General features: G+C 48.7%; 1 protein-coding gene across 3 annotated transcripts in view; it reads right to left on the reverse strand.

Moving 5' to 3' along the window:
• hdgfl3 (HDGF like 3) overlaps positions 1-25,300 on the reverse strand; it is a 149,389-nt gene that overhangs the window by 26,150 nt on the left and 97,939 nt on the right. The gene's annotated exons all lie outside the window — the stretch shown is intronic.

The following is a 25,300-nucleotide window of genomic DNA, read 5'->3' on the forward strand; positions in this document are numbered from 1 at the left end:
CGCACAGCAAGGTCCCACAAACGGCAACGAGATAAATGACCAGGTAATCCGTTTTTTGGTGCTGTTGGCTGAGAGATAAATATTGGCCCAGGACACCGGGGAAAACTCCCCTGCTCTTCTTCGACATAGCAGCCATGGGATCTTTACATCCACCCAAGAGAGCAGACGGGGCCTCGGTTTAAGGTCTCATCCGAAAGACGGCACCTCTGGCAGTGTAGCACTCCCACAGCACTGCACTGGAGCATCAGACTAGGGTTAGGAGTATACCAGCATGAATTATATTTTTTTCCCTTAAATTATTTGAGTATTCTGACTGTCCATTTAAAATTTAGATTATGTTAAAAAAAAGTGCTAAAATCTGTAGCTATTCCTATTTTACTGAGCTATTAACTCTGAATTCGCCAGCTAACATTTATCTGTACTTTCAAAATGTTTATAGTTCAGTGAACGTTGTCCCTATGTCAGCTGTGGCTCAGTGGGCAGCGCTCTCACCAGAGTCAGAAGGTTGTGGGTTCAAGTCCCACCGCAGAGACTTGAGCACAAAATTCCAGGCGGACACTCCAGTGCTGCACTGTTGGAGGTGCCGTCTTTCAGATGAAACGTTAAACCGAGGCCCCGTCTGCTCTTGCAAGTGGATGCAAAAGATCCCATGGCACTATTTCTAAGCAAGAGCAGGGTAATTATCCCCAGTGTCCCGGGCCAATATCTATCCCTCAATCAACATCACAAAAACAGATTATCTGATCATCATCACATTGCTGTTTGTGGGATCTTGCTGTGTGCAAATTGGCTTCCGCGTTTCCTACAGTACAACAGTGACTACACTTCAAAAGTACTTAATTGGCTGTAAAGCGCTTTGGGACGTCCTGAGGCCGTGAAAGGCATTATATAAATGCAAGTCTTTCTTTATAAGACTGCTAACACACAGACAGACTCCGACAGTCTCCAATGACCCTGTCACATACCAGTGGCCCAATCAGATATCGTGTTGTTTGGCCCAATAATATTAGTTTATTACATTTTTGGTGTAGCAAATTAGTGCCTTTTACTTTTCTCAATTGACAGCAGCTGTAGTGACAGTGGATCAGGTGAGGTCACTCTGAGGGACTCAGGATACAAATAAAGAAATTTGACAAGTAGTCGGAAGTCAGCACTGCTTTTCTTAATGAGGTATGTGACTGATGATGGATTCAGACATTAAATGAAAGGGAATAGGCCAAGTGCTAAAGAATAGAAAAATATTTTCAACTCAAACAATTTTAATTCAAAATATTTTATATTAAAAATTGTTACATTAAAATGTTATTACTTGTTTGAGGACTACTGCAAGTGATATATTTTTATTTTAAGTGCTGAAATATCTAGTTTTTGGTATACAGGAAACTTTGTGATATCCGGCACCGACGGGACCGAGCTGTTGCCGATCTATCAAAACTGCCGGACATACAAAGTTAATGTTGAAGCATACGGAGGTTTTCATCTCCGTATCTGACAACACTGTTGCTTAGCAACAGCTTCTAAAGAGTCGTCTGCAGCTGCAAGCGTCTCTAGTTGAAGCTGTTGCTATAGCTACAGACCTTGCAGTGGCTGACTGGGAAAAAAAAAGAACGAGATCTAAAAAAACTTACAGAAAACGGCTCCTGATTTTTGCCGTTAGATCGAGTATTCTGGACATACAACCTCCGGATAAACCAAAGTTTCCTGTACATTGTTGTGATGAAAAATTGAACTTTTGTTCTGTTATGGTGGGTGCGTGTTCCTAATGTCTGACTTAACCAACATTGTTCCATGTGTTTAACCTCCCAGGGGGTAATTTTAACTGTGGGCGATACTGTAAAACGGGCGATATGTGATTAGCCGCCCATTATACATCTCTTCCTATTTTCATTTCCTTGCACCTCATATCAGATTTTCAGTTGCCCTTCTGACTCAATGAGGGCATTTTGCTGTTCCCTCATGTCGTCTACCAGGATCTGTAGGGGTCTTAGCACTCAAGTGGATTTTTCCTCAGTCCCCCAGTTTGCTCTGCAAATGCTCAAATTTCCACAGCTGTATTGATCCAAAATGTGTCACGTAACGTTACATGCCCGTAATGCTGATTAACAAAGATTTAGCAGCACTGTTACAAGTGCTGATCAGTTGTGCATTCGCTGCAGCATATGCCGCCCCGCAGGCGTGCACTGAGCAGACGTGCATTCCTGCGAGCATGCCAAATAAAACCTCAATTAATGCATTCTTGAGGAAATTCACCACAGTTGCACTGTTTACCATAGAATCTGTGGCCGGAATTTTGCCGACTTCAGCAGGTCCGGTGGGGCCAGTGGCCATGGCGGGTCGCGATCCCGCTGCTGGCTCCACCCCACTGCCGAAAACGAACTTACGTTAATAGGGCCTTTTAGGCCCGCCCAGTGCGTTACCTGGCCCAATTAAATGGAGAGGGTCTGGTGATGTCATTTCAGCTGGGATCTTTAAAGGGACCATGACCACATTAGATTAGACGCTTAATCTAACAGTGCCGTCGGTGTTCTACAGCTTGGAGTGCTGCAAACACTGACAATGACTGCATAGAGGCAGAGGGCTGCACCCAGGTTCTCCGATGACTCCCTCCATAATGGAGGTGTCAGAGCACGCAGGGAGGTCCTCTTCCCTTCCCATGGGCGGAAGAGAACTCCCCAGGAGACCAGAACAGCCTGGTTGCAGATTGCAGAGCAGGTCACAAGCAGGGATGTGTTCAGGAGGACTTGGGTGCAGGTTTCAAGGATTTCATTAGATTAGGAAATGTTGGTACAAAGCCACACTCAACCTCATGCTGCTGTGCCTCTCATCACATCCCCATCACTCTGCTTTCCTTACCCTACTCCTGCACATCCTTACTCACACCAACTTACCTTGCACCTCCACCCATCCCTCTCTATCTACATTATCACTACCCCATCTCACTAGCCACCCCGCACACTCACCCTCATCCTATTGCAATCATACCAACTAACAACACAAAAAAGGGAGCCACTTGGATGTTTTATCCAATGTTTATGTTAATGTGGTGACAAACATAAAAATCTTTGGGCTAGAAATTCCCCTTGAGCCCCGTTCAGGGTGCTAAATCAGAAAAGCTGGAAAAGGCGCTAACCTCTTCCAGCCTTTCTAAAATTCACACTTTTTGCTCAAGCAGAATGCCGGGCTGACTGATCACGGCACGGACCCTGCGCCCGGAGCAAAAAAAAACATTTTTCTATAAAGCCGACATGTTTTTCAGGGCAGCCGGCTGCCTCACCTTTAACTTCCGCCCCGTTAGTGGCCGGCCGTGCTGCTCATGTCCCCTGCAGCAGTCGCTGCCATCACCCGGCGCTGCTGCAGGGGGCGAAGGGGAATTATTCTGCCAGGGCGATGTGCCCGGAGATGACGTCATGATCTCTGGGCGCATGAGATCGGGGCGCAACCCGGTAGCGCCGCCGTTAACCTCCCGCGGAATTTTGCAGGAGACGTGGTCAGTGCCACGGCCGGGCGAAAAGGCCTTTGCGCCCCGTTAGCGCCCTCCCCCGCCCCCCCGGGAGGTGCAAAGGAGGGCAATTTCTCCCCCTTTATGTTCAATACTTTCTGGTCTTGGACAGATTTGTGTACACCTTTGGAAGTGGCTTGGTGAGTTGCAGTGAATGGTGAGACATAACGGTACCCCCCGCAATTGTGATGAGTGTGAAAGGAATGGCTTGGGCATTGTAGGGATGCTTTATGGTGTTGGTGTGGGGTGGTGCCAACCTGGCGCATCATGTGGCAGCCAGGGTGTACATTGTTAACTGAAGTAAATCTGGCCATGGCGATGCCATCGCTGGCCTCCCGTGCAGCAATGTGCTCGGGTGCTGATGCCCTGTGTCCTGTGCAGCATCAGGTGATTGCGGAGAAGGTTGGTGTTGTTGTTGGTGTTGCTGGTGTGCCTGGTGCTGCTGGTGTTGGGCTCATCGTGGTCCGATTCTGAGGACCAAGGTGAGAGAGTATTAAAGGCACCCATGCTGATGCAATAGATGGCAGGTAAAGTACAGATGACAGAAGCATTCTGTCAATGGTGAGAGTTCTTCCAATGAGGTGACACTGGATGGAGACTTCGCTGGAAGCACTTGCAGCCTGCAGAGTCTGTGCTGGGAATGGACTGAGCAACAGCTTCTGGCTGAGGAAAGTGATCATCTGTCAGGTGTGAGCTTTTACTGTACATTTGATGCTGTCAAGTAATCAGCTGGAGCAATGGCCACCGAACTCCTGCCTCAGGTTGACAGACATGGTCCTGAGCTGCGTGAATCCCGTGGCCATGCAGGGAAACTAAAAGTGTAGTGGGAAAAGGCTCTTAAGTGCCTGTAAACTACCTGATAATGATTTCAGTTAGGTCGCCCGCCTCTGCCGGTTGGGTTGCTGCCGCATCAGCAACCACGCCTGTGGGAAAGGCGCGTGGGGGTGGGATGATGGTGGGTTCCTGACCCGCTCCCAATTTTTTCAAATGTCCCACCCGATCCGCCTCCATTCCCGCCCACTACCACCCCGGAAAATTCCGGCCATAGAATGATATGGCACAGAAGGAGTCCATTCGGCCCATCGTGCCTATGCCGGCTCTTCACTTGAGCTAGCCAACTAGTCCCACTTGCCCGTTTAGTTCAATAGCATTTTCTGGTAACTTATTCCATATGACTATTGCTCTTTGTGTGAAAGTTCTGTCTGACTCTTCCATTTTATCCTAATTTCCTCATTCCTAAATCAAGGTTCCCTGCTTTTTAAACCCTTTGTCAGTAGGAACATGTGTGCAGTACCTGCAGGAGCCAGGAACATTTACAGGAGAGTTCTACCTACACAATAATACCAATGTAGCAAATATATGGCCCAAGGTCACACTCCAACCTGTTCTGCATTCACTGCTCACCCATGCCAAGCCCTTACACAACCTTATAGCTCTTTCACTCGCATCTTCCAAGGACTCCACCTGTCATAACAAAAACATGGCCAAAGAACAACAAACCCAGGGCAAATCTCATAGAATTTTGCAAGGTGTTTACTTGCATTAAAATTTGGGGCCTTTCTGATAGGATGACCATATTTTCTAAACCGAATCCGGGGACACACGGGATAGGCGCACAGCAAAGTAGCCAGGACGCGTTTCAAGAAAACCGGCATGACAACTTTGTTGCTTCTGTGAGTGGAATACGCGTAGAGACAACGCCATTTTCACTTTATACCGAATCTCAAATCTTGCGTATGTTTTGGCAATAGTGCTGTACCCATCTATACTCGCCCCCAAATACCCTAACTTTTAATTTCTCAATTTTAAATCTGTTCAAAACAGATTGAGCTTTTCCATATAAGTTATGAAACATCCTGGGCTGGATTTTACCAGCCCTGAGGAGGTGGGTTTGGAAGCGGGACTGCTGAGAAAATCAAAAAGAATGGGAGCGGGTCTCGAACCCGCTCCCAACCCACCTCCAAACAATCTTCCCGAGAGTCGGGTCCCCGATTTGTGTAGGGACCCGACTCCTAGCGGCGGGAAGCGGATTATAGCCACTTAACTGCCTGTTAACAGGAAGTTAACAGGCAGTTAAGAGTCTTTTTCCAATTTCTAGACTTTTGCTGCAGGCTTCCCGACATCGGGGATCCCTGCCAGGGTAAGTGAGGCATGTTGTTATGTTGGTGTACAGATGACAGCTGCAGAAGTGGTGTGAAGGATGCAATGGGACACTGGTGAGTATCAGAGGTGAGGAATTGTTGGGAAAGTAATTTTTAATGTGTTTAGATTTTTCTGTAGGTGACAAGCTTTGAAGTGTTTGTGTGGCCTCAACTCAATGGGAGAAGTGACAGATCGCTTCTGTACCCTCACCTGCAGCTGCCACCTGTTTTATCCTAAGGAGAGAGTCATTGGAGAGCCTGGGTGCAAGGGCTCACCTTTGTACAGTGATTGTCAGTGTTTGGCAGCACCTCAATGCTGTCAAGCACTGTCAAAAATAAATGCTACATGTGCCTTTAAGAAAACCGGCAGATGAAGCGTCATCAACTGATGTCATCTGACACTGGCTTTCCCTTAATTGGCCGGCAAGCCCGTAGGGTGGGCTTAACAAGGCCAATTGTGGTAAAATAGCATCTGAGCATCGGACGTCACTGGGGGCGGGACTAGAACCCGGAAGGTAGCAGACCCGCCCCCAACTCGTCTCGGTGAGTAAAATCCAGCCCCCTATCTCAGAAGGTTTCAGAAACCTCTTCCCGGTGGGAAAATTTAGATCTTGCCTTAATCATTAAAAAAAACAATGCACCTTACTGATCGCTGAGGTAAAATAAATCCACTCAACCACGTGCTCTCTGCGCCCTCAGCTTCTCCCGCGCATTTTAAATGGTTCTGCCCTCCGGCCAGACACGACTGGCCGAAACACGGGGTCAGGTGACTCAATCCCCCAGAGTGCAGTGCGGCCCAAGCTATCGATGGGGCTTTTACTCTGCCGCGCTGCATTATGGGAAGGCGGGGCTGTCTTCATGGTGCCCGTTCAACCGGCACCTGGAATCTGTTCCTGAGCTCAAACCGGGCGGGAACGGGACGAGAAGCTCCCCCTTGGGGTTTCTGTACATTCGTGTTTAAAAGAACAATTTTTGCAGTTTATCCAAAAATAAAGTTAAAATCCAACACCTGTCGACCAATGAGTACGGCTCTATTCGGGGACGAGTTTCCTGAACCGGGGACTCTTCCGGAGATGTTGTTTGCCCAGGGACACAGTACCTAATCCAGAGACTGTCCCCGGAAAACGGGGACGTATGGTCAGCCTAGTTTATGAGGCTAAGGCACAAAATGGGAGCAAGCACTACAACATGACAGTGTGCAACAGGCTGCCCGCAGGCCATATCTGGCTTGCAAGCTGCTTTTATCTGACCCCTGCTTCTTTTCAAATGGAATGTACAGAGTCTGTTTCAATTACACTTCGTTTCATTGGGAGCTGAAAGTGTTTCTGAAATTGGCTTTATGCACTTAATATAAGGAGAAGCGAATGCAGCCCTTTAGATGTCCAAGGGGCCCAGTAAAGGCTGCTCCTGTGCAGTCTGCACAGAGCGGGATTAAACAGAGTGCACTTGAACAGCGTGTTTTATTTGGGAAATTGGAAAAGTGGGAATTCGGAGAAGAGGGGGGAGGAGTTGTTTTTTGCCTACACTACTTGTAGTGCTTTGTGTTACAGGTAGATATTTAATTTCAGTACCTGTAACTTAATCTAGATCAAGTAAGTAGTCAAGAAACTACACTGTAAACTAAGTTACCTAAATACAAATTTAATTAAATAAATCAAGGTCATATAGGGATGGCAGTGCAGGTGGTGTGTCGCAACTACAGCATGTGGGAGTTTGTGGAGAGCATTGTGATCCCGGACAACCACGTTTGCAGTAAGTGCTTGCATCTTGAGGAACTTCAACTCAAGAGTTTTTGAGCTGGAGTCTGAGGTGCAGACATTGCGGGGCATCCGGGATGGGGAGAGTTACCTGGACACTTTGATCCAGGAGGTAGTCACACCCCTTAGGTTAGGTAGTGGTACAGGTCTAGTTAGTGGTCAGGGACAGGAGGGTGTGACTGCAACTCAGGCAGGTAAGGGGACCCCAGGGGTAGTGCTGGAGGAGCCTCAGCCCAACAGGTATGAGGTTCTTGCTGCCTGTGTGGATGAGTGAAAAGCCTGCAGGATGGATGAGCAAGCTGACATGGCACCACGGTGCAGGAGGCCAGTTAAGTGGGGGGAGTGAAAGGGAATATAGTTGAGGTTGGGGACAGTATAGGCAGGGGGATAGATACTGTTCTCTGCAGCCATGACTGAGAGTTCCGAAGGTTGTGTTGCCTGCCCGGTGCCAGGGTGAAAGACATCGCCTCACGGCTGCAGGAGAACTTGGAGTGGGAGGGGGAGGATTCAGCTGTCGTGGTCCACGTAGAAACCAATGACATAGGTAGAACTAGGAATGAGGTTCTGCTGCATGGGAGTTTGAGGAGCTAGGATCCAAATTAAAAAGCAGAACCTCAAAGGTAATAATCTCTGGATTGTTACCTGAGCTACGCACCAATTCGCATAGGGACAAACAGATTAGAGGTTTATAATAGCAAAATACTGCGGTTGCTGGAAATCTGAAATAACAACAGAAAATGCTGGAAATACTCAGCAGGCCAGGCAGCATCCGTGGAGAGAGAAACAGAGTTAACGTTTCAGGTCTGGGACCCTTCATCAGAACTGGAAAAAGCTGGAGATGTAACAGTTATTAAGCAGGTGCAGAGACAGGGGGGCGGGGTGGGGGCGTTAGGAGGGGAGGAAGGAATTGAAAGAACATCCTGTACTTTTGTAAGAGGCAGTAAAGATAAAATGTTGCAAATGGGAATGGCAAAAATCATACTGCATGAAAAATGGCAGGGATAATTATCTGAAATTGTTGAACACTATGTTGAGTCCGGCAGGCTGTAAAGTGCCTAATCGAAAGATGAGGTGCTGTTCCTCGAGCTTACGCTGAGCTTCATTGGAACAATGTAATAGGCCGAGGACAGAGAGATCAGAGTGGGAGTGAAGCGGTGAATTAAAGTGACAGGCGACCGGAAGCTCAGGGTCACCCTTACAGACTGAACGGAGATGTTCCGCAAAGCGGTCGCCCAATCTGCGTTTGGTCTCCCCAATGTAGAGGAGACCGCATCGTGAGCAGCGAATACAATATATTAAATTGCAAGAAGTACAAGTAAATCGCTGTTTCACCTGGAAGGGGTGTTTGGGGCCCTGGACAGTGGGAAGGGAGGAGGTAAAAGGGCATGTGTTGCATCTCCTGCGCTTGCACGGGAAGGTGCCAGGTGAAGGAGAAGGGCTGTTGGGGGTGATTGAGGAGTGGATCAGGGTGTCGCGGAGGGAGCGGTCCCTTCATAATAAAGGATGGGATAAAGACAGTAGAGAGAAAGGATCTTAGCTCTGAAAATTAAGAAGTAGAATCAGTTTGGGTGGAGCTAAGAAACAGCAAGGGGCAGAAAACACTGGTGGGAGTTGTTTATAGGCCCCCAAACAGTAGTTGTAATGTAGGGCAGAGTATAAATCAGGTAATTAGAGGCGCACGTAACAAGGGTATACAGTAATCATGGGGGACTTTAATCTACATATAGACTGGGCAAACCAAATTTGCAGTAATAGTGTGGAGGACGAATTCATGGAATGTATGCAAGATAGTTTTCTAGATCAGTATGTTGAGGAACAGGCTATTTTAGATCTAGTATTATGCAATGAGAAAGGATTAATTAATAATCTTGTACTAAAGGGGCCTTTAGAGAAGAGTGACCATAATATGATAGAATTTTATATTGAGTTTGAAAGTGATTTAGTTAAATCCGAAACTAGAGTCGTAAATCTAAACAAAGCAAACTACGTAGGTATGAGGGGCGAGTTGGCTAAGGTAGATTGGGAAACATTAAAAGGTATGATGGTAGACAAGCAATGGCTAGCATTCAAAGAATTAATACATCATTTACAACAAATATACATTCCTTTAAGGCACAAAAACAGGAAAAGTGGTCCAACCGTGGCTAACAAGAGAAGTTAAAGATAGTATTAGATCAAAGGAAGAGGCTTATAATGCTGCCAAAAAGAGTAGTAAGCCTGAGGATTGGGAGGATTTTAAAATTCAGCAAAGGAGGACCAAGAAATTGATAAAGGGAAAATAGAATATGAGAGTAAACGAGCGAGAGACATAAAAACAGACTGTAAAAGCTTCTATAGGTATGTAAAAAGGAAAAGATTAGCGAAAGTAAATGTGGGTCCCTTACAGGCTGAGACAGGAGAAATTATAATGGGGAATAAGGAAATGGCAGAGAAATTAAACAAATACTTTGGGCTCGATTTTGCCATTGGGGCGGGCTGGGGGCGTCTCAGCCGCTTTTCATGTTAGCCACCTGACTCCAATTTGATGTGGGAAAAATATGCGATTTTCACCTAATTGGGCAATTGATGTTAGCGTGTGGGAACCCGTGGTCCACTTAGTCTTTCCATCCTGAAAGTCGCCTCCGATGACGTCATCAGTGCTGGTGGATTTAAGGCCTGCAAGCAGCCTTGCTTCTTCTACAGACTGCAAACCTTATGCCCTTTGCTGTGATAGATTCACTCAGAGGGTGGTGAACCTGTGGAATTCTCTACCACAGAAGGCTGTGGAGGCCAAGTCACTGAATATATTTAAGAAGGAGATAGATAGATTTCTAGACACAAAAGGCATAAAATCATAATCATAATCATAATCAACTTTATTGTCATTGTTAGTGCACAAGTGCAGTACAACGAAATGTAGGCTTGCGGCTCCCGAGAGTGTACATTTAGATTAAGACATTTAAACATTCAACATTCATTTGGCTTGTAATACATTAACATAAACATAATAAAGTGCAATGGCAGATGTGCAGGCTTTAGAGTTTATTTGTGGAGTTCAGTAGGATGACAGCCCTGGGAAAGAAGCTGTTCCTAAATCTGGTCGTTCGGGTGCGAATGCATCTGTATCATCTCCCAGATGGCAGGGGGGCGAACAGACTGTGGCTGGGGTGGGTAGGGTCTTTGATGATGGTCCGTGACCTCCGTAAACAGCGTTTCTGGTATATGTGCTCTATGGTCGGTAGCCGGGTGCCGGTAATGCGTTGGGCAGTTTTGACTACCCGCTGCAGGGCTTTCCGGTCATAGTAGCTACAGCTGCCATACCATACTGTGATACAGTTAGTCAGGATGCTCTCTATTGTGCAGCGGTAAAAGTTAGAGAGGATCAGGGGTGACAGGTTACATCCCTTCAGCCTCCTTAGGAAATATAGGCGCTGCTGGGCCTTCTTCACCAGAGAGGAGGTATTGAGGGACCAGGAGAGGTCTTTCGTGATGTGGACTCCGAGGAACTTAAAGCTGTCCACCCTTTCCACCACAGCCCCATGGATGTGGATGGGGGTGTGACTTCCGCCTTTAGACTTCCTGAAGTCCACAATGATTTCTTTGGTTTTCTTGATGTTAAGGGCCAGGTTGTTATCGGCGCACCACTTCACGAGATGCTGGACCTCCTCCCTGTAGGCTGACTCATCGTTGTTGGTGATCTGGCCTACCACCGTGGTATCATCCGCAAACTTGATGATGGTTGTGGTAAACCACTGTTATAGTTATCACTGTATATTGTTCTCACTGTTCTCACTGTCACATCACTACACGAGGTCGCCTCTTGTCGCACTGTTATACCTGGGCTGACCACCTCCGACTCCGCCCATTACCTGCCCAGGTATAAAGGTAGCTGACTGGCTAGTATTCCTCCCTGTTGGATCGGATCACCCACGAGGGTGGGCTCTGTTATTTAGCCAATAAAAACCTTCAGTTACGTTCTTAACTCGTCGCCTTTTATTGGACTAATTGATAGGCATATCAATTTTATTGACTAAATTTTAAAGATGTCTGATAATGAACAGCAACAGCAAGGAGCTCACCCAGCAGCACAGCAACAGCAGCCTCCAGACAACGGGCCACACCAGCCGGCTTGGCTGCAAGCCTTGAAACCACCATACCTGGATCTAAACCCACAGGCACCAAACTCAGCCAACGACTTCAAACACTGGCTGGACTGCTTCGAATCGTACCTGGAGGAAGCCGTCGTCCCTCAGAGATCCAAACTAAGAGTCCTGAAAGCCCAAGCGAGCCCGAGAGTATATACACTCATCCAGGACATGACTACGTACGACGACGCCATCAACCTACTGAAACAGCAGTACCGGAGCCCGGTAAACTACATGTACACTAGGCATCTCTTAAGATCTCGCCAGCAACAGCCAGGAGAATCGATAGCTGAATTTTCACGAGCGCTGAGACAACTCGGCAGGAACTGTGACTTTAAAGCGGTGACGGCTACTGCGAACATGGAAGACAATGTCCGCGACGCCTTGGTGAGAGGCCTACGTTCCGACTACACACGGCAAAGACTGCTTGAAGCTAAGGACATAGACCTGGACAAGGCCGAAGCCCTCGCCCTCACCCTAGAGGCCACCCAGCAAGACCAGGAAGCGTTTGCCAGGTACTATTCGCGACCCTGGGACTCGGGCCCGACCCCCACCCCACCACCCTTCACAGCGCTGCCCCCGGGACCTACCTCAGCGTCTGCATCACGGATCCGACCGGGCCCGCTAGCCCCGGTACCGGCCCCGACATCAGGCAACCCCGATCGGGCCGCTGGCTGCTTCTTTTGCGGCCAGGAGAAGCATCCGAGGTCGCGCTGCCCAGCCAAAAACTCGACCTGCAAAACCTGCCTCAAGAAAGGCCACTTCTCCAAGGCCTGCAGAAGCAAATCCTCAGAAGCCAGCAGTGCCTCATGCGAACCCTGGGGGCGGCCATCTTTGTGCGGGGCAGCCGAAGCCTGCAGAGCCTCATGGGAAAACCAGGGGCGGCCATCTTTGTGCGGGGCAGCCGAAGCCTGCAGAGCCTCATGGGAAAACCAGGGGCGGCCATCTTTGTGCGGGGCAGCCGAAGCCTGCAGAGCCTCATGGGAACAGCAGGGGCGGCCATCTTTGTGCGGGGCAAACGATTTAAACAGAGCCTCATGTGAACTACGGGGGCCGCCATCTTCGCCGCCATCTTGTCATGACAACGACGCGCTCATCTACACCCTAGCTTCCGTGACCCTGGATCAAGCCCGCCCGCACCACCTGGCCAGCTCAATGATGGACATCAAAGTCAACGGCCACGCCACGACCTGCCTGTTCGACAGCGGAAGCACGGAGAGCTTCATCCACCCAGACACGGTGAGCCACTACTCCCTCCCCGTCCTGCCAACGCGCAGCCGCATCTCGATGGCATCGAGGTCGCACGCCACAGACATCAGCGGCTACTGTGTCGTGACATTGTCGGTTAAAGGGACAGAGTATAAAAATTTTAAACTCCTCGTACTCCCCCAGCTGTGCGCTGCCGTCATACTAGGGCTGGACTTCCAATCCCACCTCCAAAGTGTAACCCTAGCATACGGTGGACCCCTCCCCCCACTCACAGTCGACAACCAGCGAAAGTTAAACCGCCCACCGCGTAACACCTGCAGCCTATCCACCCTCAAGGTACCGCCACCTTCCCTGTTCGCTAACCTCACCCCCGACTGCAAACCTGTCGCTACTAAGAGCAGGCGGTACAGCGCTGGGGACAGAGCCTTCATTAGCTCTGAGGTGCAGCGACTCCTGAAAGAGGGCATTATTGAGGGGAGCAGCAGCCCCTGGCGTGCCCAGGTGGTGGTAGTCAAGACCGGCGACAAAAATCGCCTGGTTATCGACTACAGCCAGACCATAAACAGATACACCCAGCTGGACGCATACCCCCTCCCCCGCATATCGGACATGGTCAATGAGATTGCACAATACTGCGTATTCTCGACCATCGACCTCAAGTCGGCCTACCACCAACTCCCCATCAGCCCGGAGGACAGCCAGTACACCGCCTTCGAGGCGAATGGCCGCCTCTACCAATTCCTTAGGGTCCCCTTTGGTGTCACCAACGGGGTCTCGGTTTTCCAACGGGAGATGGACCGGATGGTTGACCAGAACGGACTACAGGCCACTTTCCCCTATCTCGATAACGTCACCATCTGCGGCCGCAACCGGCAGGACCATGACGTGAATCTGGAGAAATTCCTCCGTACGGCCCAACGGCTGAACCTCACCTACAATAAGGAGAAATGCGTGTTTAACACAGCGCGCCTTGCCATCCTTGGCTGTGTAGTAGAGAACGGAGTCATCGGCCCCGACCCCGAAAGAATGCGCCCCCTCATGGAGCTACCCCTCCCCCACTGTCCAAAAGCACTTAGGAGAACCCTGGGGCTTTTCGCCTACTATGCCCAATGGGTACCCAATTATGCGGACAAAGCCAGACCCCTCCTGAAAACCACATCCTTCCCCCTCACGGAAGAGGCGTGCGCGGCCTTCTCCCTCATTAAGGGAGACATAGCCAAGGCCACAATGCACGCAGTGGATGAGTCAATCCCCTTCCAAGTGGAGAGCGATGCATCCGACTTCGCCCTAGCCGCTACCCTTAACCAGGAGGGTAGGCCGGTAGCCTTCTTCTCAAGGACCCTACAGGGCCCCGAGACCCGACACTCGTCGGTCGAGAAGGAAGCCCAGGCAATTGTGGAGGCAGTACGGCGCTGGAGGCACTACTTGGCAGGCAAACGATTTACCCTCCTCACCGACCAACGCTCGGTTGCCTTCATGTTTAATAACAAGCTGAGGGGCAAGATCAAGAACGACAAAATCTTGAGGTGGAGAATCGAGCTTTCCACCTATGATTATGAGATCTTGTACCGGCCCGGTAAACTGAACGACCCCCCTGATGCTCTTTCACGCATTACATGCGCCAGCGCGCAAAGTGATAGACTTCAGACCCTCCACAATGACCTCTGCCACCCCGGAGTCACCAGACTCTACCATTTCATTAAGGCCCGCAACCTGCCATACTCCATCGAGGAGGTCAGGACCATGACCAGGAACTGCCAGATCTGTGCTGAGTGCAAACCGCACTTCTATAAGCCGGACAGAGCAAGCCTGATCAAGGCCACCCGCCCCTTCGAGCGTCTGAGCATCGACTTCAAGGGGCCCCTACCGTCATCCGACCGTAATGTGTACTTCCTCAACATCGTTGATGAGTACTCCCATTTCCCCTTTGCCTTCCCCTGCCCAGACATGACCAGTAACACGGTCATTAAATGCCTGAACAAACTCTTCGCCTTGTTCGGGTTCCCGAACTATATACATAGTGACCGGGGCGCCTCCTTCATGAGCGAGGAACTCCGTCAGTTCCTATTGGAGAGGGGTATTGCAGCAAGCAGGACCACCAGCTACAACCCCCGAGGGAACGGCCAGGTGGAAAGAGAGAACGCGACGGTATGGAAGGCCACCCTCTTAGCCTTAAAGTCTAAGGGCCTCCCAACCTCCCGCTGGCAAGAGGTCCTCCCGATTGCGCTGCACTCCATCCGGTCACTACTTTGCACTGCCATTAACACCACCCCCCATGCTCGAATGTTTGTCTTCCCCAGGAAGTCGACTACGGGAACCACCCTACCAACCTGGCTGACCTCTCCGGGACCCGTCTTGCTGCGAAAGCACGTGAGGGCCCATAAAACGGACCCCCTGGTCGAGAAGGTGAACCTCCTGCACGCCAACCCCCAGTACGCCTATGTGGCTTACCCAGACGGACGGGAGGACACTGTCTCCTTACGAGACCTCGCACCCTCACCCCCCCCTCCCAACCCCCCGAGTCCAGCCGAGGTAGACGGCATGCCGGAACCCCACGAGCCTTTGCCGACTACGCAGACACCAGCTTTAACACCGGATAATGTAACACCGCCGCTGCGACGATCGGAGAGGCTAACGAAGCCTCCGGACAGACTGACATACCAGAGCTGGTAATACACTTCACCCCGCCGGACTCTAATCTAAACAAGGGGTGAATGTGGTAAACCACTGTTATAGTTATCACTGTATATTGTTCTCACTGTTCTCACTGTCACATCACTACACGAGGTCGCCTCTTGTCGCACTGTTATACCTGGGCTGACCACCTCCGACTCCGCCCATTACCTGCCCAGGTATAAAGGTAGCTGACTGGCTAGTATTCCTCCCTGTTGGATCGGATCACCCACGAGGGTGGGCTCTGTTATTTAGCCAATAAAAACCTTCAGTTACGTTCTTAACTCGTCGCCTTTTATTGGACTAATTGATAGGCATATCAATGGTGTTGGAACCATGAACAGCCACACAGTCGTGGGTGAAGAGGGAGTAGAGGAGGGGGCTCAGCACACATCCTTGTGGGGCCCCCGTGTTCAGGGTCAGGCGGGGGGAGGTGTGGTTACCTAATTTGACAGACTGGGGTCTGTTTGTTAGGAAGTCCAGGGTCCAGTTGCAGAGGGATGGGGAGAGAGCGGGAATATGGTATTGAGATAGAGGATCAGCCATGATCGTGTTGAATGGCGGAGCAAGCTCAAAGGGCCGAATGGCCGACTCCTGCTCCTATTATTCTATGTTTCTATTTGAGGTAATGAGTGACTGGGTCCAACATGCGTGAAGCAGGGTACTAAGTCTGATAGATTTAGAGTTCCGCAATCCACGAGCAGTGATTAGTTACCTGGAAATGATCACTGTCGAGTTATAACTGACACTGTAACAAAACACACGGCCAAAAATAACCACACTTATGTAGAAACGCGTAGGTCTGCACTTGATGCAGTTGGGAGAACCGTCTTTGAGACTAGGGGAAGGGTTGTAGAGAACATGAGGAGTGGAATGAGAAAACAGAAAATAAAAATGAAAAAATAGTAAGACTGTTTTAACGTGCTTATTTTACAGTATCACATTCCCAGCAGGGAGTGAGTCAGCAGTGAATGACGCAGGAAATTCGCAGGTAGGCTTCCCGTGAATTTCCATCCATTAAAATTAACACGCTCATAAAATCAGCCTGGAAATGTGTGGAAGAGAGTCCCAACTGGAATACGGCAGGACAAAGAGCAAAGAGAAGATCAGTGTGGGAGGAAATCAAAAAATATCCTGAACATTAAAAATTAACTTAAACGATAGACAAAGTACAATAAAAAGTAACAAGGCAAACAAAAATCAGTTGAGGATAGCTAAAGATGAATATTATAAGCAGAAGAGGACAACAGAAAAGCTGATTGTTGATAACAGCAAAAGCAATTTAACAACAACAACAAATTATATTTATATAGCGCCTTTAATGTGGTAAGTCATCCCAAGATGTATCACAGGAGCGTTATCAGACAAAATTTGACACCGAGCCACATAAGGAGAAATTAGGGCAGGGTCAAAGAGGTAGGTTTTAAGGAGCGTCTTAAAGGAGGAAAGAGAGGAAGCGAGGTTTAGGCAGGGAATTCCAGAGCTTAGGGCCCAGGCAGCTGAAGGCACGGCCACCAATGGTTGAGCAATTATAATCAGGGATACTCAAGAGGCCAGAATTAGAGGAGCGCAGGTATCACTTAGCCATTGCAGAAGTGGAGTGTTAAAAGCAACACAGCAGGGCCTTTAAGGATGAAAATGCTAGGAGTAATTCAGGAAGTGGCATGTGTGTTCAATTAATTCTTCACAGCTGTCTGCAGGATTTAACATCCAGTCACATTGCGGGTAATTTTAACCTGACGCGCTCGGAGTGAAGTGGGCGGGTTTGTGTCGGGCACCTGTTTTACACATCGCCCAATTTTACATTCCATTGAAGTCAACAAACTGTAAAAACAGGCGTCCTTAAATGAACCCGACCCGTTACCGCTGGGTGGGTTAGTGTAAAATTCCTCCCAATGAGTTAGGTTATCCGTAGCATATGTAGTGATCAGTGAAAACACTCAGTGACCAGCAAGAAAGAAAGTTTCACTGAGGAAAGAAGTATTTTTGGTATAGTTAATGTTGCTCAGTATATTATGATATTCATAGAATCATAGAATGGCTACAGCACAGAAGAAGGCCGTGCCGGTTCTCTGCAAGAGCACTTCAGCTACTCCCACTCCCTTGCCCTTTCCCCGGAGCCCTGCCATTTTTTTTCCTTCAGGTACTTATTCAATTCCCTTTTGAAAGCCGTGATTGAGTCTGCCTCCGCCACCCTTTCAGGCAGTGAATTCCAGAGCCTAACCACTCGCTGAGTAAAAAGGTTCTTCCTCATGTCACCTTTGGTTCTTCTGATAATTACCTTAAATCTATGTCCTCTGGTTCTCGACTCTTCCACCAATGGGAACATCTCTCCATCTACTCTGTCTAGACCCCTCATGATTTTGAACATCTCTAACAAATCTCCTCTCAACCTTTTCTGTTCTAAGGAGAACAACCCTAGCTTCTCCAGTCTATCCACGTAACTGAAGTCCCTCATCCCTGGAATCATTCTCGTAAATCTTTTCTGCACCCTCTCTAAGGCCTTCACACCCTTCCTAAAGTGCGGTGCTCAGAATTGGACACAATACTCCAGTTGAGGTTGGACGAGTGTTTTATAAAGGTTCATCATAACTTCATTGCTTTTGTACTCTATGTCTCTATTTATGAAGCCCAGGATTCCTTTTTTAACTGCTTTCTCAACCTGCCCCGCCACCTTCAACGATTTGTGCACATACAACCCCCAAGTCTCTCTGTTCATGTACCCTCTTTAGAATTGTACCCTTTAGTTTATATTGCCTCTCCATGTTCTGTCTACCAAAATGTATCACTTCACACTTTTCTGCATTAAATTTCATCTGCCACGTGTCCGCCCATTTCACCAGCCTGTCTATGTCCTATTGAAGTCTATCACTATCCTCCTCACTGTTCACTATACTGCCAAGTTTTATGGCATCTGTAAAGTTTGAAATTGTGCCCTGTATGCCCAAGTCCAAGACATTAATATATATCATGAAAAGCAGTGGTCCTAGAACCGACTCCTGGGGAACACCACTGCATACCTTCCTCCAGTCTGAAAAACAACCATTCCGCACTACTCTCTGTGTCCTGTCACTTAGCCAATTCCATATCCATGCTGCCACTGTCCCTTTTATTCCATGGGCTTCAACTTTGCTGGCAAGCCTATTATGTGACACTTTATCAAACGCCTTTTGGAAATCCATGTACACCACATCAACTGCATTGCCCTCATCAACCCTCTCTGTTACCTCATAAAAAAACTCAATCAAGTTAGTTAAACATGAAATAACAACAGAAAATGCTGGAAAAATTCAGCAGGCCAGGCAACATCCGTGGAGAGAAATTAGAGTCGACGTTTCGGGTCGAAACCCTTCTTCAAAACTGGAAAGGAAATTAAATAGATCGAAAGGAGGGCTGGGGAGGGAACAAAGGAAGTGAATAGACATTAAGAGGTATTCAAAACGAGACGAGATGGTGATAGGACTAGTAAAGAGACAAAAGACAGCTCAGATTAGGTGTGAAATGTACTGGCAGAATGAGAAACAGCTGCCATGTAAAAAAAAGAGGAAAGTGCGGGGGGGGGGGGGGAGGGGGGGCGGAGGGAAAACCCAAAACAAAGGGGTGGGAAAAAATATATAAGTAAAAATGTAATAGGGGCCGAGGTTATGATCTGAAATTGTTGAACTCGATATTGAGTCCGGAAAGCTGCAAAGTGCCTAATCGGAAGATGAGGTGCTGTTAGAGTCTTTGGCCTAGAAATTCGGTTTTGGCGCAGCGAGGGCTTTTGCGCCGGAAGTTAGTGCCGGCGCTAAGTCCCCCTGCGCGCGCCAAAAATTCAGTAGCGCCGCGCCCAAACGGCTGCCGGCGCTACTGAGGGGTCTCAGCGCCTCAAAACTGGCGCCACGCGCCGCATTGCAGTGCTATTCCGGCGCTGCGGCGCCCGCTGCGGTGCGGCAGGCTCGGGAAGTGCAGGCCTCCTCCTTCCGTTAAGGAGGAGCTGCCTGCACCCGGCCGCGGCCCGCGATAATCTTTTTAAAAATGAGCCCGGCACCTCGGACAAGTGCCGGGCTTGCTTCTGTTCCGGGGGGGGGGGGGGAAGTCCGGGGAGGGAGCTGCGGCCAGGCGGCCGGCGGGAAAGCAGCCGGCCGCCGCGGGGCCTTTAATGCGCCGGCGCAAAGTTCTGTAAGGCACCTCTGCCAGAACGTTGCTTGCGGCTGCCACGGGCGAGGCGGCCGCAACTCAATTTCCGAGTTCGGGCGGGTTACCATGGCAACCGGGACGCTGCGCACACCAATGACGTCATCGGTGCCGGCGCAGCGCTACTGGCCTAACGCCGATTTAGGGCCCCTGTCAATTTCTAAACTGGCCATAACTTCGGCGCTAGGCCCTCTAGCGCCTGAAAAGCGGCACTAAGGCCAGTGAATTTCTAGGCCATAGAGTCATAGAGTTATACAGCACGGATAGAGGCCCTTCGGCCCATCGTGTCCGCGCCGGCCATCAAGCCCTGTCTAATCTAATCCCATATTCCAGCATTTGGTCCGTAGCCTTGTATGCTATGGCATTTCAAGTGCTCATCCAAATGCTTCTTGAATGTTGTGAGGGTTCCAGCCTCCACAACCCTTTCAGGCAGTGAGTTCCAGACTCCAACCACCCTCTGGGTGAAAAAGTTCTTTCTCAAATCCCCTCTAAACCTCCCGCCCTTTACCTTGAATCTATGCCCCCTAGTTATTGACCCTTCTACTAAGGGAAAAAGCTCCTTAGTATCCATCCTATCTATGCCCCTCATAATTTTGTACACCTCAATCATGTCCCCCCTCAGCCTCCTCTGCTCCAAGGAAAACAAACCCAATCTGCCCAGTCTCTCTTCATAGCTGAAGCGCTCCAGCCCTGGTAACATCCTGGTGAATCTCCTCTGCACCCTCTCCAAAGCTATCACATCCTTCCTGTAGTGTGGCGACCAGAACTGCACACAGTATTCCAGCTGTGGCCTAACCAGTGTTTTATACAACTCCATCATAACCTCCTTGCTCTTATATTCTATGCCTCGGCTAATGAAGGCAAGTATCCCATATGCCTTTTTTACCACCTTATCCACCTGTTCCACCGCCTTCAGGGATCTGTGTACTTGCACACCCAGATCCCTCTGAACCTCCATCTTGCCTAGGGTCTTACCATTCATTGTGTATTCCCTTGCCTTGTTAGTCCCCCCAAAGTGCATCACCTCGCACTTTTCCGGGTTAAATTCCATTTGCCACTGTTCCGCCCATCTGACCAACCCATCTATATCGTCCTGCAGACTGAGACTACCCTCCTCGCTATTTACCACCCTATCAATTTTTGTATCATCCGCGAACTTACTGATCATACCTTTTACATTCATATCCAAGTCATTAATGTAGACCACAAACAGCAAGGGACCCAGCACCGATCCCTGTGGTACCCCACTGGCCACAGGCTTCCAGTCACAAAAACAACCTTCGACCATTACCTTCTGCCACTAAGCCAGTTTTGTATCCAATGTGCCAAGGCACCCTGGATTCCATGGGCTCTTACCTTCTTGACCAGTCTCCTGTGCGGGACTTTATCGAAGGCCTTACTGAAATCCATGTATACCACATCCACTGCGTTACCCTCATCCACACACCTAGTCACCCCCTCAAAAAATTCAATCAAATTAATCAGACATGATCTTCCCTTGACAAAGCCATGTTGACTATCCCTGATTAATCCTTGCCTCTCCAAGTGGAGACTAATTTTGTCCCTCAGAATTTTTCCAATAATTTTCCTACCACTGATGTTAGGCTCACTGGCCTGTAGTTCCCCGGTTTTTCCCTACTCCCCTTCTTGAATAATGGTACTACATTAGCGGTTCTCCAGTCCTCTGGCACATCCCCTGTGGCCAGAGAGGTTCTGAATATATGTGTTAGAGCCCCCGCAATCTCGTCCTTTGCCTCACACAGCAGCCTGGGATACATTTCGTCCGGGCCTGGGGATTTATCCATTTTTAGGCCTGCTAAAACCGCCAATACCTCCTCCCTCTCGATGTTAATATGTTCGAGCATATCACAGTCCCCCCGCCCTATTTCTATGTCTACATCGTCCCTCTCCATAGTGAAAACAGATGCAAAAAATTCATTTAGAACCCCTCCTACATCTTCCGGCTCCACACACAGATTGCCACTTTTGTCCCTAATGGGCCCTATTTTTTCCCTAGTTATCCTCTTACCCTTAATGTACTTATAAAACATCTTAGGATTTTCCTTTATTTTGCTCGCCAGTGTTATTTCATGGCCCCTCCTTGATCTCCTAATTTTTTTTAAGTATCCCCCTGCACTTTTTGTACTCCTCTAGGGCTTCCTCCGTCTTTAGCCTTTTGTATCTGCCAAAAGCCCTCCTTTTTTTTCTAATCCATTCTCGTATATCCCCTGACACCCAAGGTTCCCTGTGGTTTTTGGAACCACCCTTGACCTTTACGGGAACATGTTGCCATTGTATGATCTCAATCTCCCTTCTGAAAGCCTCCCATTGCTCCGATGCGGATTTTCCTACAAGTAGCTGATCCCAGTCCATTTTGGCCAGATCCTGCCTTATCCTATTAAAATCGGCCTTCCCCCAATTTAGAACCTTTATTTCCGGCCCATCCCTGTCCTTTTCCATGACCACCTTAAATCTCACCATATTATGGTCACTGTCACCAAAGTGCTCACCTACTAGCACTTCTTCCACTTGGCCAGCTACATTCCCTAGAATTAGGTCCAGTACCGCCCCCTCTCTTGTAGGACCTTCTACATGCTGGCTCAAAAAGCTCTCTTGGATGCACTTTAAGAATTCTACACCCTCTGTGCCTTTCACACTCTGACTATCCCAGTTAATATTGGGGAAGTTGAAATCCCCCATTATTATTACCCTATTATTTGCACATTTCTCTGAGATTTGCCTACATATCTGTTCCTCTATCTCCCCCTGACTGTTCCTCGAGTTTACGTTGAGCTTCCGTGGAACAATGCAAGAGGCCAAGGACGGTGAGGTCCGAGTGGGAATGGAGCGGTGAATTAAAATGACAGGCGATCGGAAGCTCGGGGTCACCCTTACGGACTGAACGGAGGTGTTCCGCAAAGCAAACATGATTTGCCTTTAGCAAATATTGATTAAATTTTTTATGGCCAATTAGCAAATTAATGTTGGTAAATGTAGATAGTTATTGGGGGGATTTGGATGCAATTATTTTAAGTGTTCTAGGCCCAACCATCTTCAGCTGCTTCATCAATGACCTTCCCTCCAACATAAGGTCAGAAATGGGGATGTTCGCTGATGATTGCACAGTGTTCAGCGCCATTCACAACTCTTCAGATAATGAAGCAGTCTATGCCCGCATGCAACAAGACCTGGTCGACGTTCAGGCTTGGGCTGATAAGTGGCAGGTAACATTCGCGCCACACAAGTGAGAGTCTAACCACCTCCCCTTGACATTCAATGGCATTACCATCGCCGAATCCCCCACCATCAACAACCTGGGGGTCACCATTGACCAGAAACTTAACTGGACCAGCCACATAAATACTGTGGCAACAAGAGCAGGTCAGAGGCTGGGTATTCTGCAGCGAGTGTCTCACCTCCTGACTCCCCAAAGCCTTTCCACCATCTACAAGACACAAGTAAGGAGTGTGATGGAATACTTTCCACTTGCCTGGATGAGTGCAGCTCCAACAACACTCAAGAAGCTCGACACCATCCAGGACAAAGCAGCCCGCTTGATTGGCACCCCATCTACCACCTTAAACATTCACTCCCTCCACCACCAGCGTACCGTGGCTGCAGTGTGCACCATCTACAAGATGCACTGCAGCAGCTCGCCAAGACTTCTTCGGCAGCACCTCCCAAACCCGCGACCTCTTCCACCTAGAAGGACAAGGGCAGCAGACGCATGGGAACACCACCACCTCCAAGTTCCCCTCCAAGTCACACACCATCCTGACTTGGAAGTATATCGCCATTCCTTCATCGTCGTTGGGTCAAAATCCTGGAACTCCCTAACAGCACTGTGGGAGTTCCCTCATCACACGGACTGCAGCGGTTCAAGAAGGCGGCTCACCACCACCTTCTCAAGGGCAACTAGGGATGGGCAATAAATGCTGGCCTTGCCAGCGACGCCCACATCACATGAATGAATATAAAAAGAAAAGTACTATAACCTTGCATTTCCTGATATTTCAAAGTCTTCACACTGCTCTGCAACCAGATTCCAACTAAGTTTTAATATCACCAACACAGTTGAATCCATTGGGTCAATTTTACTGGGATTAGCACTTGGGAATCCTCCATCCACCAGGTGCCAAGCACAGGAAATTGGGTCGAGAGCAGCGACAGGAGATCTCTACCCCTTTATGTTGCTCTGAGATTTCCAGGGCTTCTCTTGTGGAAGAGGAGAGGAAGGAAGGAGGAGAGGAGAGATGGAGGGAGGGAGGAGAGGAGGGGAAAGAGAGTGAACAGCTTGCATGTACAATAGGCGCAGCCCAGTGACAATCATTCAAATTAGGCAGCGTTCCTGGCTCCCGTCTCATTTTCCTGTTTCTTTGCCAGCCAGTGCCCATTTCGAGGGGCACCCAGGAAAAGTAGGCCTACAGCTCTGTGCTCAGCTCCTCTCTGATTGGAAAGGGGCAGCCAGCAAGAGAAAGAAAGACTTGCATTTCTATAGCGTCTTTCATGACCTCAGGACGTCCCAAAGTGCTTTACAGCCAATGAAGTATTTTTGAAGTGTTGTAATGCAGCACCACTAAAGGCATGTCTCTTTTTGTCCCTTAGATGCCCGTCGGGTTAGGGATTGGCTGGAAGCCTTTAGCCAGTATTTTTGGACAGCAGCAAGAAGGTCCTGATCATAGCGGCCTCTGCCGCTGCTGCATGGCTCAGAGGCCTCCAAAAGCAGCCGGCCCTCCTCCGCCAATTCTAGGCACTAGCCCCCGTTAGGGAACGGATCTACATCTGGGACATTTAACTAGCCTGAAGCCAGAAATTCAGCCAGGTTTAGGTTATTGAAGGCACAGAGGGAAAATCAGCCCTAATAAGTTTCCTTCAAGTCTGTTTTAGGTCCTCTCGTCGAAATTGTTTGGTGACCAGCAGATCAGGGCCTTGCTCCGCTCGTGATTCTTCAGCGGCTCCCAACGAGATGCGAGTGTAAATGAATTTTTATCGATCAGTAATCAGTGGACCCAGGAGGTGCAGGTGTGCAGCCCCCGACTCCTCGGCCCCTCACCCGTTGCCACTCCATACCCCACCTCACAACTTACCTTTGGGCTGCCTTCTTCAAATAGGAGAGCTTCTGTCGGAGGTGTGACAGGCTCGCCTAAATGATTGGAATGAAGCCCGAGGCCCAATTTCAGGCCGGCCTCAGGTCTCCCAAATTCCGAGAATGGGCCTCGATGAAGTTGCACTCCTGCATTTTTGCGATGGAAATAATTTCTATGCTTTAACTGGAAAAAGCCACTTCCCACATAAAGATATTAATAGCAACAGAACCCAAGGGACAACACTGAATCATAACTGATAGAACATTCCAGAAACTACAACAAAGAATAGGAACAGGCAATATGCTGCAGGCTGAACAATGCGTGTGAAATGATAATGGAGAAAAGACACAAGTGATAAAACGTAAAATTAACAAAAAGAAATCGAAAATCTCACAGGTAAATAAAAAACGTTCATGTTTTTTAAAACATTACATTCGATGTATTTAATTTTGCGACAATACTTTATATATACAATAATGTTTTTTAAATTACATATTAACATGTATTTCATTTTTTTTTACAACAAAGGCATTAGATTTGCTCTAAGCTTTACAGCTGGTAAACACTCATCAGAGTGTCGTAGCTAGTTAGTATTAATGAAGTCAGTACTAACTTCAGCCAACACTCCTAGTAT

The sequence above is a fragment of the Somniosus microcephalus genome, chromosome 27 (genome assembly GCF_052327205.1).
Source record: "Somniosus microcephalus isolate GS21.2 chromosome 27, FLI_Smic_1.0, whole genome shotgun sequence".
Lineage (NCBI taxonomy): Eukaryota > Metazoa > Chordata > Chondrichthyes > Squaliformes > Somniosidae > Somniosus > Somniosus microcephalus.